The sequence below is a fragment of the Harpia harpyja genome, chromosome Z, assembly GCF_026419915.1.
Source record: "Harpia harpyja isolate bHarHar1 chromosome Z, bHarHar1 primary haplotype, whole genome shotgun sequence".
NCBI lineage: Eukaryota > Metazoa > Chordata > Aves > Accipitriformes > Accipitridae > Harpia > Harpia harpyja.
This window is the reverse complement of record NC_068969.1, coordinates 115350063-115364287: the sequence shown is the minus strand read 5'-3', so window position 1 is coordinate 115364287 and position 14225 is coordinate 115350063.

Below are 14225 nucleotides of genomic sequence, written 5' to 3'. Positions count from 1 at the left end.
CAGCATAGGGAAAATTTGATCATACTTTTGAAAACTACCTCTACAGAGGTTCACTGAGCGTAGTGAGATGTTCCCCCATGCCCAGCGTGAGCACCTCCCGCTGCTCCCCATCACCCCAACGCCCGTGCTCACACAGCAACAGAGCAGTTGGGTCTTTAAATAAATTACATCCATTTAATTCTCTCCCTCACTTCCAACACTGTTTTGCTTGGTCTCACTGGCAAACGTCGAGGACGAGTTTTATTAAGCAGCGCAAAAGTCACTTCACAGCAGACTTAAGAGCTCATTTAACCTTTTCCTCTAATGCACATTAATAATTGATTTCATCCTCCTTCACAGGCTGTTCAGCATTCATTTTAATACTGATTTTCCCTATTCTCCCACACTCTTCCCAGTACACTCCCATGCCTCCCCTCCCCTGGCAACTCGCGCTGGGCTTGCAGCCACTCTTGTTGATCTCTCCTGCTCCACCAGGGCCAGGACAGAGGACGGCCAGCTAATCAAATCCCTCTAGGGTTTTTATTGCACTTATCATGCCTTTATCAGCCCCAAACTACCTTTTCCCTGCCCACTCAAAATCTACCATGCAGGCTTGCAGGGAGATGTGATGCATTGAATGAGCAGCAAGCAACCCAATAATCCCAATTTTCTTGGGCTGGCAGGTCAGGACACGCGGCAGAGAGACTCTTGGCTTCTCCATGGGCAGGCCTGGCCCGTACAAGCTTGTTAAATATAGGCATTAATTGAGGAGCATGATTTCCCCATCCGAAGGATGATGACCAAGCAGCAGGGCTGGCCAGGCTGTAGTTGCAATTCATATTAGATAAGAGGGCCGTGTCATGAAGAAGAGGGTTTTTAGCATTGTAAAGACAGTGTGGGGAAGCAGCTGTGCATAGATCCACAAAAACTTGTTAAATCCTGGCTTTACAGCTTTTTCTCCCCTCTCTCAGACTTGTGACATGCCTCTTTAATTTCCTGAGCCTCTCTTCTGCACAAGAAATTAAAGGAGTGTAATTATTTCCCCTTAATATACAGAATTACGAGGATTAATTAGGTATCGTAATGTAATGTACCCACAACAGGCTCTAGCCTACCTTTGTGGTTTTCTAGGTGTTAGAGGAACATATAGGGAAAAAAATTAATTGGGCATGATGTTACAGTGCTCATAATCTCAAGAAGAGAGAAATTACTCTGAGAAATGTTAGGATTTCTTGCTTTTTGTCCTTTTTTGTGTGTGTGTGCGCGGGAGGACACATGTTTATATTGTTTATATTTCAAAGTTAGGGCAAAAGCGGTTCCGATTCGGGGACTCCAGGCGAGGATGCTCGGGGCCACGTCCCGGCTCCTGGGAGCAGCATCACCACACGCCGTCGCAGGGAGGAACAGCAGCAAGCTGCAACGTCTCCTGTTCAGTGAGAGAGGTTCAGTCCAGATCCCGCTGAAGTAAGTGGCAAGCCTGTCCATATATAAAAGTGAAAAACCTCAGCCCAAATAACAGCTGTTCCTCAAGAGAAGAAACTGCAGTGTCTGAGTACAATCATGCTGGCATTCTGCACCACTGGAATATTAAACTTCCCTGCACTCAAACAAACAATTAACTCTGCAATTCTGTTTTTTTTTTTTTCTTGGAAAAACCACAGAACCTGATCCCAAGCTTTAAGGTAGTCCTTAGTGAGTGCTGCACAGACCGACCGCTTGATGAGCGATGAGCCCACGGTCCCTTTCCTCTCCTTTCCGACCCTGTTTTAGCGTTAAGTGTAAGGAAAGTGTTAAGTGTAAAGGAAATAGGAATGAAGGTTTATGTCTGAGCCCTGTTGCTCAAAGCAAATCATCTACAGACTTACAGATCTAAAAGGTAGAAGAAAGTTACTAGATTTATTAACCTGATTGCTTGCATCACACATTTAACGAATTTTCATGCAGGCAGCCCTTCGCTCCTTACAAGCCTGAGTCGGGTTAAAGGAAAGCCTTAGGATACCCCCCTCCACCCAGCTTCGTTTAAAAGTGTTAATCATCTTGAGAGTCTTCCAAAAGGTTACCCAACCTCACTGCCACAAACAAACAGTAGCAATACCTCATTTTTAATATATTATTTAAGCTCTTGGCATCTCGCTTTTAAAAATGTTTGAACCTCAACATTTATTTTATTTATCTACTTATTTATTTATTGTAACCCTTGCCGGTCTCTCCCCAGCCCCGGAGTGGGACAGTGTGGTACGGTGCTGCCGGCAGCATCCCCTGCCCCGAGGATGCTGTGTTGGTGCCCGCGGGCAGGAGGAGAGGGTTGTTCTGGAGCTCACTCCCGTCATCAGCGGAGCAGGTATGCCCTGCTCCCGGGGCACACGTATCCCAGAGCTGAGATCTGGGGTTTTCAACTGTATCAGCTGGCCTGATTAAAAAAAAATTCTTAAAAACCAGCTTCTTCCTGCGATGTGTGCAACGCTCCTATTCTTAGCCCATCGCGGTCACCGTGACAGCACACTGCGGCCAGGAGCAGCTCTCGCATCCCTCCTCTCCCAATCACGATCATCCTCTTCAGTTGGGTCTTTTCAGCAAGAAATTCTTAAGAAAGATTTCCAGGTATAATTGGCTAATTAACACCATGTCCAGGGCAGGCTGCAGGCAAAAAATAGCCCACACGCACAGCTAAGTACAGCATGTTTTCTGCTGCTTAGTCTCTTCTACTTCTCTGCAGCTTTATAGACATAGTCTACAGGCTATAATATCGTCTATATATAGATACAGGCTTATCTGCAGTTTATTTAGTAGCTTAGCTACATTTCATTCCTTGGTCTGGGGATACATGCATGCTCCTGACGTGTGCTGAGCTGAACCACCTGTACCTTGTTTCTGCTCACAAAAAAGGGGGAAAATAGGCAATAGAGTGAAGCAGTGCTTGGTCACTGTACTGTATAATTAATATATTATGTATTATGTTAATTATAATAACTAATGCAAGATGAACAAATGGAAGAACGTGACGGGTGTTGCTGGTGAAGCTGGAGCTGGAGGCAGCAGCTGGACTCCGGAGCAGCTCGCATGCCCAGAACAGAAGTGGTCACTTGTTTTAATGAACAGCTAAGGAAAAAAGCCACTTTAAAGCAAGGTGCTCATCTATAAAAGAGGCTGAGAAAGAGCGAGATGGGAGGGAAGCTCGTGCAGAACTGAAGTATAGAGGAAATAATTTAAATTAGATTAAATCAAGGGGATAATGTCGCAGTACTGTGCGTCACTCTTCATAACATCGTCTGCCAGCGTAAGCACGGACTGTCTTTGGTTGTGCAACGAGAGCACCCAAACCGAGACGCTGCTGATGATGCAGAGCACGGACCCCCCTTTTCAATTTCTGAAACAAAGGCAATCCCCATGGCATGGGTTTCTGCACCTCTTTTTTAACCCCCTCCACCAGCAGGGATGGTGTTTCGTGAAGGTTTTCCCCATGTGAAGGCACCAGCCGGGACCTCGCCAGCTTTGAGAGCCCTGCCACGGGGTTAAAGCTCACCGGCAGCACATCGGGGCTGCGGGGACAGATTCGTGCTGCGGAGCACAAGATGGAAATAAACGGATAAAGCCAAAGGCAAAACGACCTGTGTTTGAAAGAGCCTCCTCCTCAAAGTGGGAGGATGAATCTAAATGCAGATGTGTATGGGTGTGCTAAATTTCACAAGGCAAAGCCAGGCACTATGATTCTCCAGAACAATTACTGGAGAGACGGGAATAAGGAATTATGGATTTCCACCTCAAGAACCCAGATGGAAATGCAGGGCCAAGGCAGCAAACAGCCTGGGGTGCTGCTGGAGGGGATGGCAGCACTGAGGAGCCCCAGCAGCACCACGCTGGTAAATTCAAGAGAAGAAAGCCTTCAGACACCCCGAAACCCCAGACACCCCCCCTTTGTCACCACCCCGTACCTACAGGGTACGCTACTCAAACCAGATCCATCCGCTCTTTCATAACAGTCTGGCTGCGCCAAGAAAAACTTGATTATGTTACAGTAGTCTACTGACTTCATGTGCAAACAAGAAAAAATTAAAACCCCTGTACGTTAATTTCATGTGAAAATTCCTCCATGCCCTTTTGTTTCCCTACCAAAAAGTGCTTTAGTAATGTATTGGGAAAAAAAAAAAGAAAGTCACATAGCTTACTAACTTTTACTGCAAAAATTTGACGATCCTAACCACATCACTTCTGGATTCACTCTTTTTCCTCCAGCAAGCTGACTTTTAAAGGTCAGAGGAATGATACTGCCCTGTGTTTCCCGAGGGCTCGGTCAGACAGCAGCCGGACCCCGCAGCATCCACGGCCGGTCAGGCAGTGAACTGGGTGCAGTGGGAGATGCTGGCCAGGCTTGCACCCGTGGGACCGCGCCGTGGGCACTGCCCAAAACCGCTCCTGTCCTTCCCTGACACCCAGGGAGAAACATCGCTGTTTAACTACCTCTGCCATGGCACAGCTCACAGCTGATGCTGATGGTGAAAACCTGCCCTGGGGGGAACTGGCTCGGATGGCTGGTTGTCGCCAAAGGGGCCCCAGGGGTCCAAAGGTAGGAATATTTTCATTCCCAGACGATGCACCCGCAACTAGGCAGGAGAAAGGGTGAGGGCCCTGCACTGGTGCGTTCCTTGCCCCTCTCCGGGCTGAGGTACGAACTCGGGAAGGCTCGCTAGCCCTTCGCTTCAGTGCAAGGAGCCGGGCAGCGAAGCGACCCTTGGCTGTGCCAGGAACTCTTACCCAGCTGAGACAGGGAGAGATGCTGTGCGTCTCAAGGACTCCTGCTGCCCGGCGGAGGCAGGCGGGGGACGGGAGTAGAGATAGCCACTTCTCATAACAACCTGCAGCCAGTTCTCTCTCCTAACGACCTGGAGACCTTGTTATTGCAGTCCTCCCCTCACACGCTGCGAGCAGCCCCTATCTGTGTTTGGAGTTCTTCTCAGTCTCGGAGTTTCCCTTATCTGCGTGTGAAATGGGACCAGCGCAGCTGGCATCCCAGCCATTTGTTGATGGCAAAAGTCAATCGCCTCCCCAACCTACAAGCAGCGGTACTACGGGAGGCCCTTGGAGCTCTCCCGGACCGCAGCGGGCTGGGACCAGCATCTCCCCCCGAGCGGGACGGGACGCCTCTCCGAGCTCCCAAACTCTCCTGTTTGTTTGCGAAAATCGGAGGTCTGTTGCCGAAAGCCGACACGGCCGGGGCTGGTTCTCTCCGCTCCTTGAGGCTCGACCCCTCGCCCGTTGAGACAAATGCCAAAGCATTCGAATTTAATATTTTCACTGACCTCGAGGGGAATTTTTAACAGGCATACCTCTTTTACTCTCTTATTGGTATATCTCTTAGCATCTTCATGCACATGCGTGTACTAACCATATAGTCTATAATAAGTATATTATAAATTATTAGTTTCAAATTTATACTTAAATTAGTGGCATGAATTTATTCAACCATGAATGAATTTCAGGCTGCCATTATACTCATAATCCCTTTAGCTATAAACCCCTGCCCAAGTCTGGGACTAGGAGTCGATCCAGCCGCACCTAGACTCCGACAGGAGTTTAGAAAGCAAGGGGGTCTTCTCTGAACCTCGTGACTCAATGGGAGGCTCTCCCTTTTACCCTTTCCTACATTCCCTTTTACCCTATTACATTTTCAGTCCCTATACATAAGTTTAGTTTGATTCTGATTTAATTTTCCTGTGTGCATTTCATCCATGTACTAAGTAATAGAGTGAACCTTGCCATTGAATTCTGTGAAGTCACACTTTTATACAAATTTCTATAAAATCATTTTTCTACTGCTAATACAATTGGAGGTGATTCTTTAAGCAATCCAAACCCCTCTTCTCTCATTTTTAAACTCCCCCACGAACCCCCTGGCTGTGGGTTTGTCCCTTGAGGCTGCAGGGGTTTCAGAGGATCCCCATACATTGTGCCAGCAGCTTCCCCCATAACTATTGTCACCTCCCCAAAAGTTGTGGACAATTTGAGTGGCTTCAGAGCATTTTCTTCTCTGACATTTCTTCTGCCTTTTAGTCAAAGTAGTAACAGTTACTATTATTTAAGGAGCTTTTAAAGTAGTCTTTTACCACCTTACATTGCTATATCAATGAGTCGGAGTACCCTCTCTCTCCTCTACTTCATGGATGCCCTTTAATTTTTTTTTTTTTCATTATGCGGTGTTGATGCTTTAGACCTTTCCCAGGCACGGCAGGATTTGTCCCAACTCTCCCAGCGACCCCAAAGCTGCATCGCACCGAGCGCGTACCTCTCCGTGGGTTCCTGCCGCAGCACGAGGGAGCGGGTCTCAGGGGAGGGCGTCCATCGAGGCACCCTACAGCTTCATCAGAGAAATATCGGCTGCTTAACGACAGCTCAGTAAACCACGTATTAGAGTTGCAGGCAGCAATCAGAGTTCATCAGCCTTCGCTGGCACGGGGCGCGCTCCCCGGGAACGTAATTACGTGTCTTAACGCGGCTGCCGACTGTCGGCTGGTAAAACCCCGGGACCTCCTCTTGCATGGGGGTGCTTGGCTTTTTACAAAAAAGCACCTTCCATCACTAAATGACGGAAGCGAGGCCTTCGTTAGCTATTTATGAAGAAGAAAGTTTACGAGCTTTGTGAGCCTGCGCTCGCCAGCGCGCCGAGCGTGCTCTGCCAACACCCCGAACTCCGAATTCCTCGTACGTGGGTGCTGCTCCGGCGGCGATCGCCGATGCCCCGTGCACGAGGGGCTGCTAGAGAAAAGCCGTTTTCTGGCCCAAATTGCTCAGCTTCACCTTTGGGCCTCCGTGGAGGCCCCTGGCCGCTATCCCAGACATCCACCCAGCACCCTCCCCTGCACCCCAGTTCTCTCATTGCTCATAAAACCAAGTCATTATCCTCAAAATAAAGAAAATAAATCTTTTCTTGCAATGCCTTCCAGGTGTCCCATGGGTTTGCACGGAGCTGGAAGCGAGTACAGAAAACAATAACTTCAGTAAATAAATTATGAAAACTAGAAGAAAATTAAATATTCTGAGTTTCTCCTTACAAAAGAAGCAATACCAATTTCTGAATTCAATTCACCGACAAGGAAAGGCCAGACTCGCAGGGGTACAGGTTGAAGAGGATCTCGAGTTTATTACATCCCCACAGCACCAGGGAAATCATTTTGATTTTACTGTATCCTGTCTGCACAAAATATTGTCTCATGAATTTTTATTACTGAGTAGCACACTGTAATCTGAATTTTATCTAGCCATTAAATGAAGTCATATGGAAACCAATTTGCTGTGTTTAACAGGGGTCTAAAGTATATTAGAAGAGTCATAAATCCTCAGGTCTGTATATCCCAATACAGCCCTCCACTGACATTTTGCTCAAAAGAAGAAATGATGTATTGATGTTATAACACACACACACACTCTTGCTAGGGAAGCCTAGCTCACAGGCAAACCCTCCGCCAAGAAAAAAGGAGTAAGTGCTGATGGTTTTAAGGAGAATGTCTGAATTGCTCTGTCTTAATGCAGAAAGTGCTGTTCTTTGTACTTTGCCCCAATGAATCGTAACATGTTTTGCGAATTAAAGAGCAAGATTACCATATTGATCCCACGGTGAATTCCCTGCTTTACCATGAGCTCTAGTCTTTAAAAATCAAATTGCTGGCATTTCAAACTGATCACTTCTAAATAGTAAAATCAGATTTCCTTCAAGTCCACAACTGCAGTGTTCAAAACATAATATTCTTTGCACTTTTCTGGGAGCAAATTAAGTTATTCTCGCCGATAGCAGAGAAGAAACGCTTCCCCCTGCCCTGAGACCTGGCCGGGAGCCGGTGCCATGTCCCCGGCCGCAGGTCTCACCTCTGGGGAAACCCACAGCACAGCCCCCGCCAGCACCACGAACCGTCCCACGGCCGAGGGCTGCTCCTCCGGCTGCTGGCACAGCGGTCCAGTCGAGAGGACATTGCAAACATATATTAAAAAAAATTAATTGCCAGCCAAACTGATCTAGGTGCAACATAACTTGCTGCAGGGATCAGGGAACGTATATAAAAAAAAATTAATTGCCAGCCAAACTGATCTAGGTGCAATATAGCTTGCTGCAGGGATCAGGGAAGGTCACAAGCTGTTTCTGCACCCGATTTACTCGGTGCAGCATCCGAACCTTGTAACAGCTCCAGGGGAGCAGAGCATCCCGCATGCGGCCAGGTACCGAACGCGTCGGCTCGCCTGGGGAAAGGGGAGATGTGCGGGGCAGCTGCTGCCTGGTGGGTTATCCCAGGGAAGGCAGACATCCCTCCGGCCCCACCGGCTGTGCTGGTGCGTTTCTTTGCCCCTCTCCGGGCTGATGTACGAACTCGGGAAGGCTCGCTAGCCCTTCGCTTCAGTGCAAGGAGCCGGGCAGCGAAGCGACCCTTGGCTGTGCCAGGAACTCTTACCCAGCTGAGACAGGGAGAGATGCTGTGCGTCTCAAGGACTCCTGCTGCCCGGCGGAGGCAGGCGGGGGACGGGAGTAGAGATAGCCACTTCTCATAACAACCTGCAGCCAGTTCTCTCTCCTAACGACCTGGAGACCTTGTTATTGCAGTCCTCCCCTCACACGCTGCGAGCAGCCCCTATCTGTGTTTGGAGTTCTTTCAGTCTCAGAGTTTCCCTTATCTGCGTGTGAAATGGGACCAGCGCAGCTGGCATCCCAGCAATTTGTTGATGGCAAAAGTCAATCGCCTCCCCAACCTACAAGCAGCGGTACTACGGGAGGCCCTTGGAGCTCTCCCGGACCGCAGCGGGCTGGGACCAGCATCTCCCCCCGAGCGGGACGGGACGCCTCTCCGAGCTCCCAAACTCTCCTGTTTGTTTGCGAAAATCGGAGGTCTGTCGCCGAAAGCCGACACGGCCGGGGCTGGTTCTCTCCGCTCCTTGAGGCTCAACCCTTTGCCCGTTGAGAGAAACACTGAAGCATTCAACATGAACCTTTTCACTGACCTCGAGGGGAATTTTTAACAAGCATACCTCTGTTTCTCTCTCTTTTACTCTCTTATATATATTTCTCTCAGTGACTTTATGCACACATGTGCACTAACCTGAATAGTCTATAATAAGTTATAGCAAGTATATTACAAGATATTAAGTTATAGCAAGTATATTATATTATAAGTTAATACTTTCAAATTTATACTTAAATTACTGGTGTGAATTTATTCAACTGTGAATGAATTTCAGGCTGCCATTATACTCATAATCCCTTTAGCTATAAACCCCTGCCCAAGTCTGGGACTAGGAGTCGATCCAGACGCACCTAGACTCCGACAGGAGTTTAGAAAGCAAGGGGGTCTTCTCTGAACCTCGTGACTCAACGGGAGGCTCTCCCTTACCCTTTCCCATGTTCCCTTTTACCCTGTTATGTTTTCAGTCCCTATATACATAAGTTTAGTTTGATTCTGATTTAATTTTCCTGTGTGCATTTCACCCATGTACTAAGTAATAGAGTGAACCTTGCCATCGAATTCTGTGAAGTCACACTTTTACACGAATTTCTATAAAGTCATTTTTCTATTGCTAATACAATTGGAGGCAATTCTTTAAGCAATCCAAACCCCTCTTCTCTCATTTTTAAATCCCCCCCGACAACACCAGCGCAGCAGAGGCCAGCACAGCCCACAGGCGAGAAAGCAAAAGTCATGGAGAAAAGTCAGCTCCACTCCTTAGAAATCGGCTGTTCCCATAAGGAGGATGGGAGATATCCCCTCCCACCTGCTGTGGCTTTTCCTCTCCGTTTCCCCCACCAGCTGCCCAGCAGATACAGGCCGCCTTTCTTATTGCAACCCACCATGAGAAAACACGGTAACTGAAGAAGGAGCTGCCCCAAAAGCGGCAGCGACCCGTACTCACGCCGTCGGTGCGTGCTGGTCCCAGTCGCTGCCCCATCGCTTCCACCCAGAGCCGGCAGCCCCGGCTGCACCAGCCCGGCACGTTCTCCCATCACGGCTTGCAGGAGCTTTGCAAAGGCTTTGGGAGCTCTCCTGGCCCCCCCAGCCCCCGGAGAGACCCTGGCATCCCCAGCTGCTCCCGCTTTGGGGATTCATGCCCCTGCCCAGGCTGTGTACTGGAAAGGCTGCGACAGCAAAGGGCCAGCACCTGAGCCAGACCCCGTCAACACACCTGGGGCATCTCCGGCTTCCCAGCCCTGTCCTCTGAGACTGGTTTGCTTCTCCATTTTGGGCTCCAGGCACGAAGCAAAATACTGACAAGCTTTGTTTTCCGCAAGGGTGAAGCCTCCCCCCGCACGCCAGCGGGCAGACTTTTCTCCCAAAGGTATTTCTGTATTTTGAATAAAGCCAGCGCAAAGGTTTGTCCCGGGGTCCCCCAGACCCTGCTCCGGGGAGGGCGCTGACAGAGCTCGGCATTAATCACCCACCTTCCTTTTCTTTGAAATGCTTTTAAGCTGAACAGAAGCAGAAAGCCGATTTCATCCGGTGGAAAGCCATTGGCGCACTTGAGAAAAGGCGGTCAGCAATGAAAACTTGTACCAGTTCTTCACTGGAGAGATACCTCTGTCTCCTGGACAGCAGGACCCTCATCACGCCAAGGCAATGTCGTTGTGGTTGGATAAATCTTGCGTGGTCTGGCACGGGCGTGCGTGGTCTCGCACGCTCCTGGAGACACACAACTTGTGCCCGGAGTCGGGAGCTCCCGTCCCTCGCAAACGGTGGGTGCCCTGCTCAGCTCCGGCTCGTTTCCCACACCCCTCCTGATGGGAAAAACCTCAAAACCTCCATGATTTTATTTATGGTGTTTGAAACTCAGTGTTTGCCTGGGTGTTTGCATCGGAAAACACACTATTGTTGTTATTTATTGTTCTCCTGTTGAAAATATTTCAGCCGTCTCTTTAGGAAGTAGAAACAAATCTGTGGGATACCGAAAGGGCTCAGACTTGACTACAGCCCTTGCTCTGAAGAACATTCTGTCCAAACAACACTTTAAATACCTGAAAATAATTCAAAAACAGCTGCAAAAGGGAGGGAAACATCAAGTTGTTATTTTTTCCAATCACCTTTCCTACGGTCCCTGGTTTGCAATGGCTCATCCATCCCCTGGACAGAACGACACTGCGAGCACTTCTCCCAAGCTTGTAGCTACATTTCCACTTCAGCTGAATTTTATCTTTGCATGGATAGGTCTGCCTGAAAGAAGGAGGAATATAGACAAGATTATTGAGGTTTGGCACTGACTCCTAGACCCAGGAACACATCCCGTTGCCTCGGTGTGCTGATACCAAATCTGCATTCAGCCAGTTTAGGACTGAGAGGGGGCCAGGACCAGGACCTCCTTATTGCTAAGTCATCTCCTCATCACCAAACCACATCCTCTCGACAGCACTGCCTGGCTGCGCAGGGACATTAGGTGGCAACTAAGTTTAAATCCAAAATATTTCAGTGCCTTTATAATCCAGGGGGAGAAAAGACAAAAAAAAAAAATCCTGCTTGAGGAAGTGATGCATCAGTAAAGAACAAGATACTGTAAGGTCACTTTTGGCAGGCAGAAAATTGGGGTTTACCTACAGCAAACTCACTCTCAGAAAATATAGGCTACATCTACAAATTTTCTAAGTGGTTTTTCCAATGGGCTTGAGCTGAAGGGTTTCAAATTGGTGTGGTCCAATTAATCAGTCAGGCTCGCTCTTGTTCTATAATGAGCCACAGAGGCTTGATTTCTTTTCTGAGTAACAACAGTAAAAAAACCCAACAGACCTAATAATAACAATAATAGTCTGGCAAATAAAGTATTTCTGGGAAGAATTTTCTATTCCAACATTTTCTCTTTGATCCACAGTGAATCAAAATCCCAAACTTTCAACTTGCCTACTGAAGAGACAAGCTTATTTTAATGGCCATTTTAATTGTGGCATGTCAGTGATACATACATGCTCATAGGATCAGCATCTGCATCAAGATTTTTATCACATTTCCGTGCTACTGCAAACCAGGAGGTTTCTGCCGCTGACTCATTCTTCCTGCTGCAGGCTGGAATGGCTGTTGAGAAGAAAAAGAGTAAAGCTGGGGGTTTGGGCATTTGTTTTGCCACCCTGGGACCCCCCTGAAATGCTGAGAGCTCACTCAAGTCTCATATGCACACACACAGGTAAGCCTTCCCTAGTGATGCTGCCAGTTAAGCAAAGGTCAAACCCCACAAAAATTCACATTTCTCGAGCACTGACGTGAGCTTAACAGGTTGAACTGGCTCCAGAGTGAACTGCCATTTCTTGCGTTAGTTTCTGAATGTGGGATGGCTGTGGGGCCGAGTGCGATCTCTCTCCCTCCCCTCTCATAGGGGTTTTCTGAATTCTGCTCTGCAACGGACAGACTCTGGATGCAAACCTAAATCTTGCTCCTGAGAGGCCACGACTACTTCAGCAGACACCAAGGTACCAGCCATAGACTGAATTAATCCACCCAACGAGGTCTTCAGCAAAGTCTCTTCAGCGGATACTCCGCTGATCCCTGGTTTTTAACGGCAGTAAATGACTCTGGAATGATTAGTGCCCACCCATGCTTTGCCCTTAGGGAGGGATGCGCAGTTAGCGTTTGCTGAGCTTCCCCTGTGCTCCTCCACTTCTCCGGACCGCTCTCCTCCGGGAAGGGCAGTTTGTGTAGCCCCTGTGCGATGGCACGCTGCTTCAAACCCTTCTGCCTTCCATCGCCCATCTCACTTTCCTTTTTGCTTTATAACCGCCCGGCAATGGTTTGAGTGGGAGGTAAAGCAGAGGTAAATGGCATCACCCTGCAGCTCGGGGAGGGGATGGCAGGTACTCAGGGATTGATACGTCTATTTAAATGCATCTATTTAAAATGCATCTATTTAAAGTACACCATACAGGTAACTAAATCGTACTAGAGAGCAGAGGAGAGCCGACACGGACTGATGCTCCCCAGCTCTGGAGGGAAGCGCTTGCACCCCTGTCTGGTTGCAAACCGTACTTGCAAATAAATGTGTTCGCTCTTCCCTGGCATCATAACTTCTTCAGTCAAACCTCTGAACCAGGAGGTGCTCCTGGGTGTCCCCGGGCCGGCAGCAGAGCCCCTGCCTGCAAGTAAAACAAGATGGGGAGAGCGAAGCTGCACATCCATGAGATACAGATGCGACGCTTCCAAAGGGAAAAGTTCCGTTCTCAGTCGAAGTTTCTTGCTTTTTACCCTAAATTACCTTCTCCTGAGGAACCACATCCCCAGGCACTCGTGCTCCCGGACCACGGTGCCGCTGGCACATGGCCCATGGCCACAGCCCGGCAGGCGGCATCCGCAGCACTCCTCCGGCTCCCAGCCCGGCCAGCCTGGGAGAGGAGCGGGAGCAAGGCAGGGCTTTCCCTCATGCTTGCCAGTGCTCTACGCTCTAATTCTTTCCCAGGAGGGCACGCTGTATTTTTTCCAACTCCGTCGTGCTGCTCCGATCCCACCGTGGCACCTCCCAGTCATCTCACAGGGGCAGGGAGCAGAAAAGACTCTTTTCCTTGAGCTTTTATTATCATGTAATATTTAGAATACATTATTACAGGGTATTTGGTATTTTTCTCATTATGTTCTCTGGCACTGGTATAGACGTATCACTGTGTTCCCAAAACACAGGAGTAGCATTGTATGAAACCTGGAGTATGAGCTTTGAGAAAAGGCAAAGGAGCAGCAAACGACCTCCTCCCTCACCCAGCCCGGCAGCATGCACCAACACTGCCTTGTGCCCAACGGAGATATTATTCTTTGTAATTAAAGTCAATGAGAAGAAAACAAGTTTCTCGGAGGAATGGACCTCACCGTCACTGTGGGATCTCCCACTTGGGGTGACCTCTTCCCAGAGCTGCTTTGGGGGACAGCCTTTATTTTCCCATATTGTAGCAAGTTAACCTTTCTTTTTTGCAGCATATCAATCACCTGCTCACTGCCAGCAAACAGAGGCAACTGTCCAGCGAGCAGGAAAACTGAAAAATGAGTAAAGAAATAAAGTGCAATCAAAGCTGTAGGGATGGGGACTGGCAAGCACCAGTGCATTTATACAGACACCCAAAGAGGTTATCGTAAGCCGTGGGAGGAGGCGAATTCGCAGTGCACGAACTGTCGTGCAGGGTCCAGACCCCCCTTGGGTTAGGAGGGAGGGGGTGACGCACATCATCACGGGGTGTCACACACGTGTACAAGACTTCGGGCGGAGGACAGGAGTGGCGGTGGCAGGACAGCAGCAAACTCTGCATGTGCAGAAGCAAA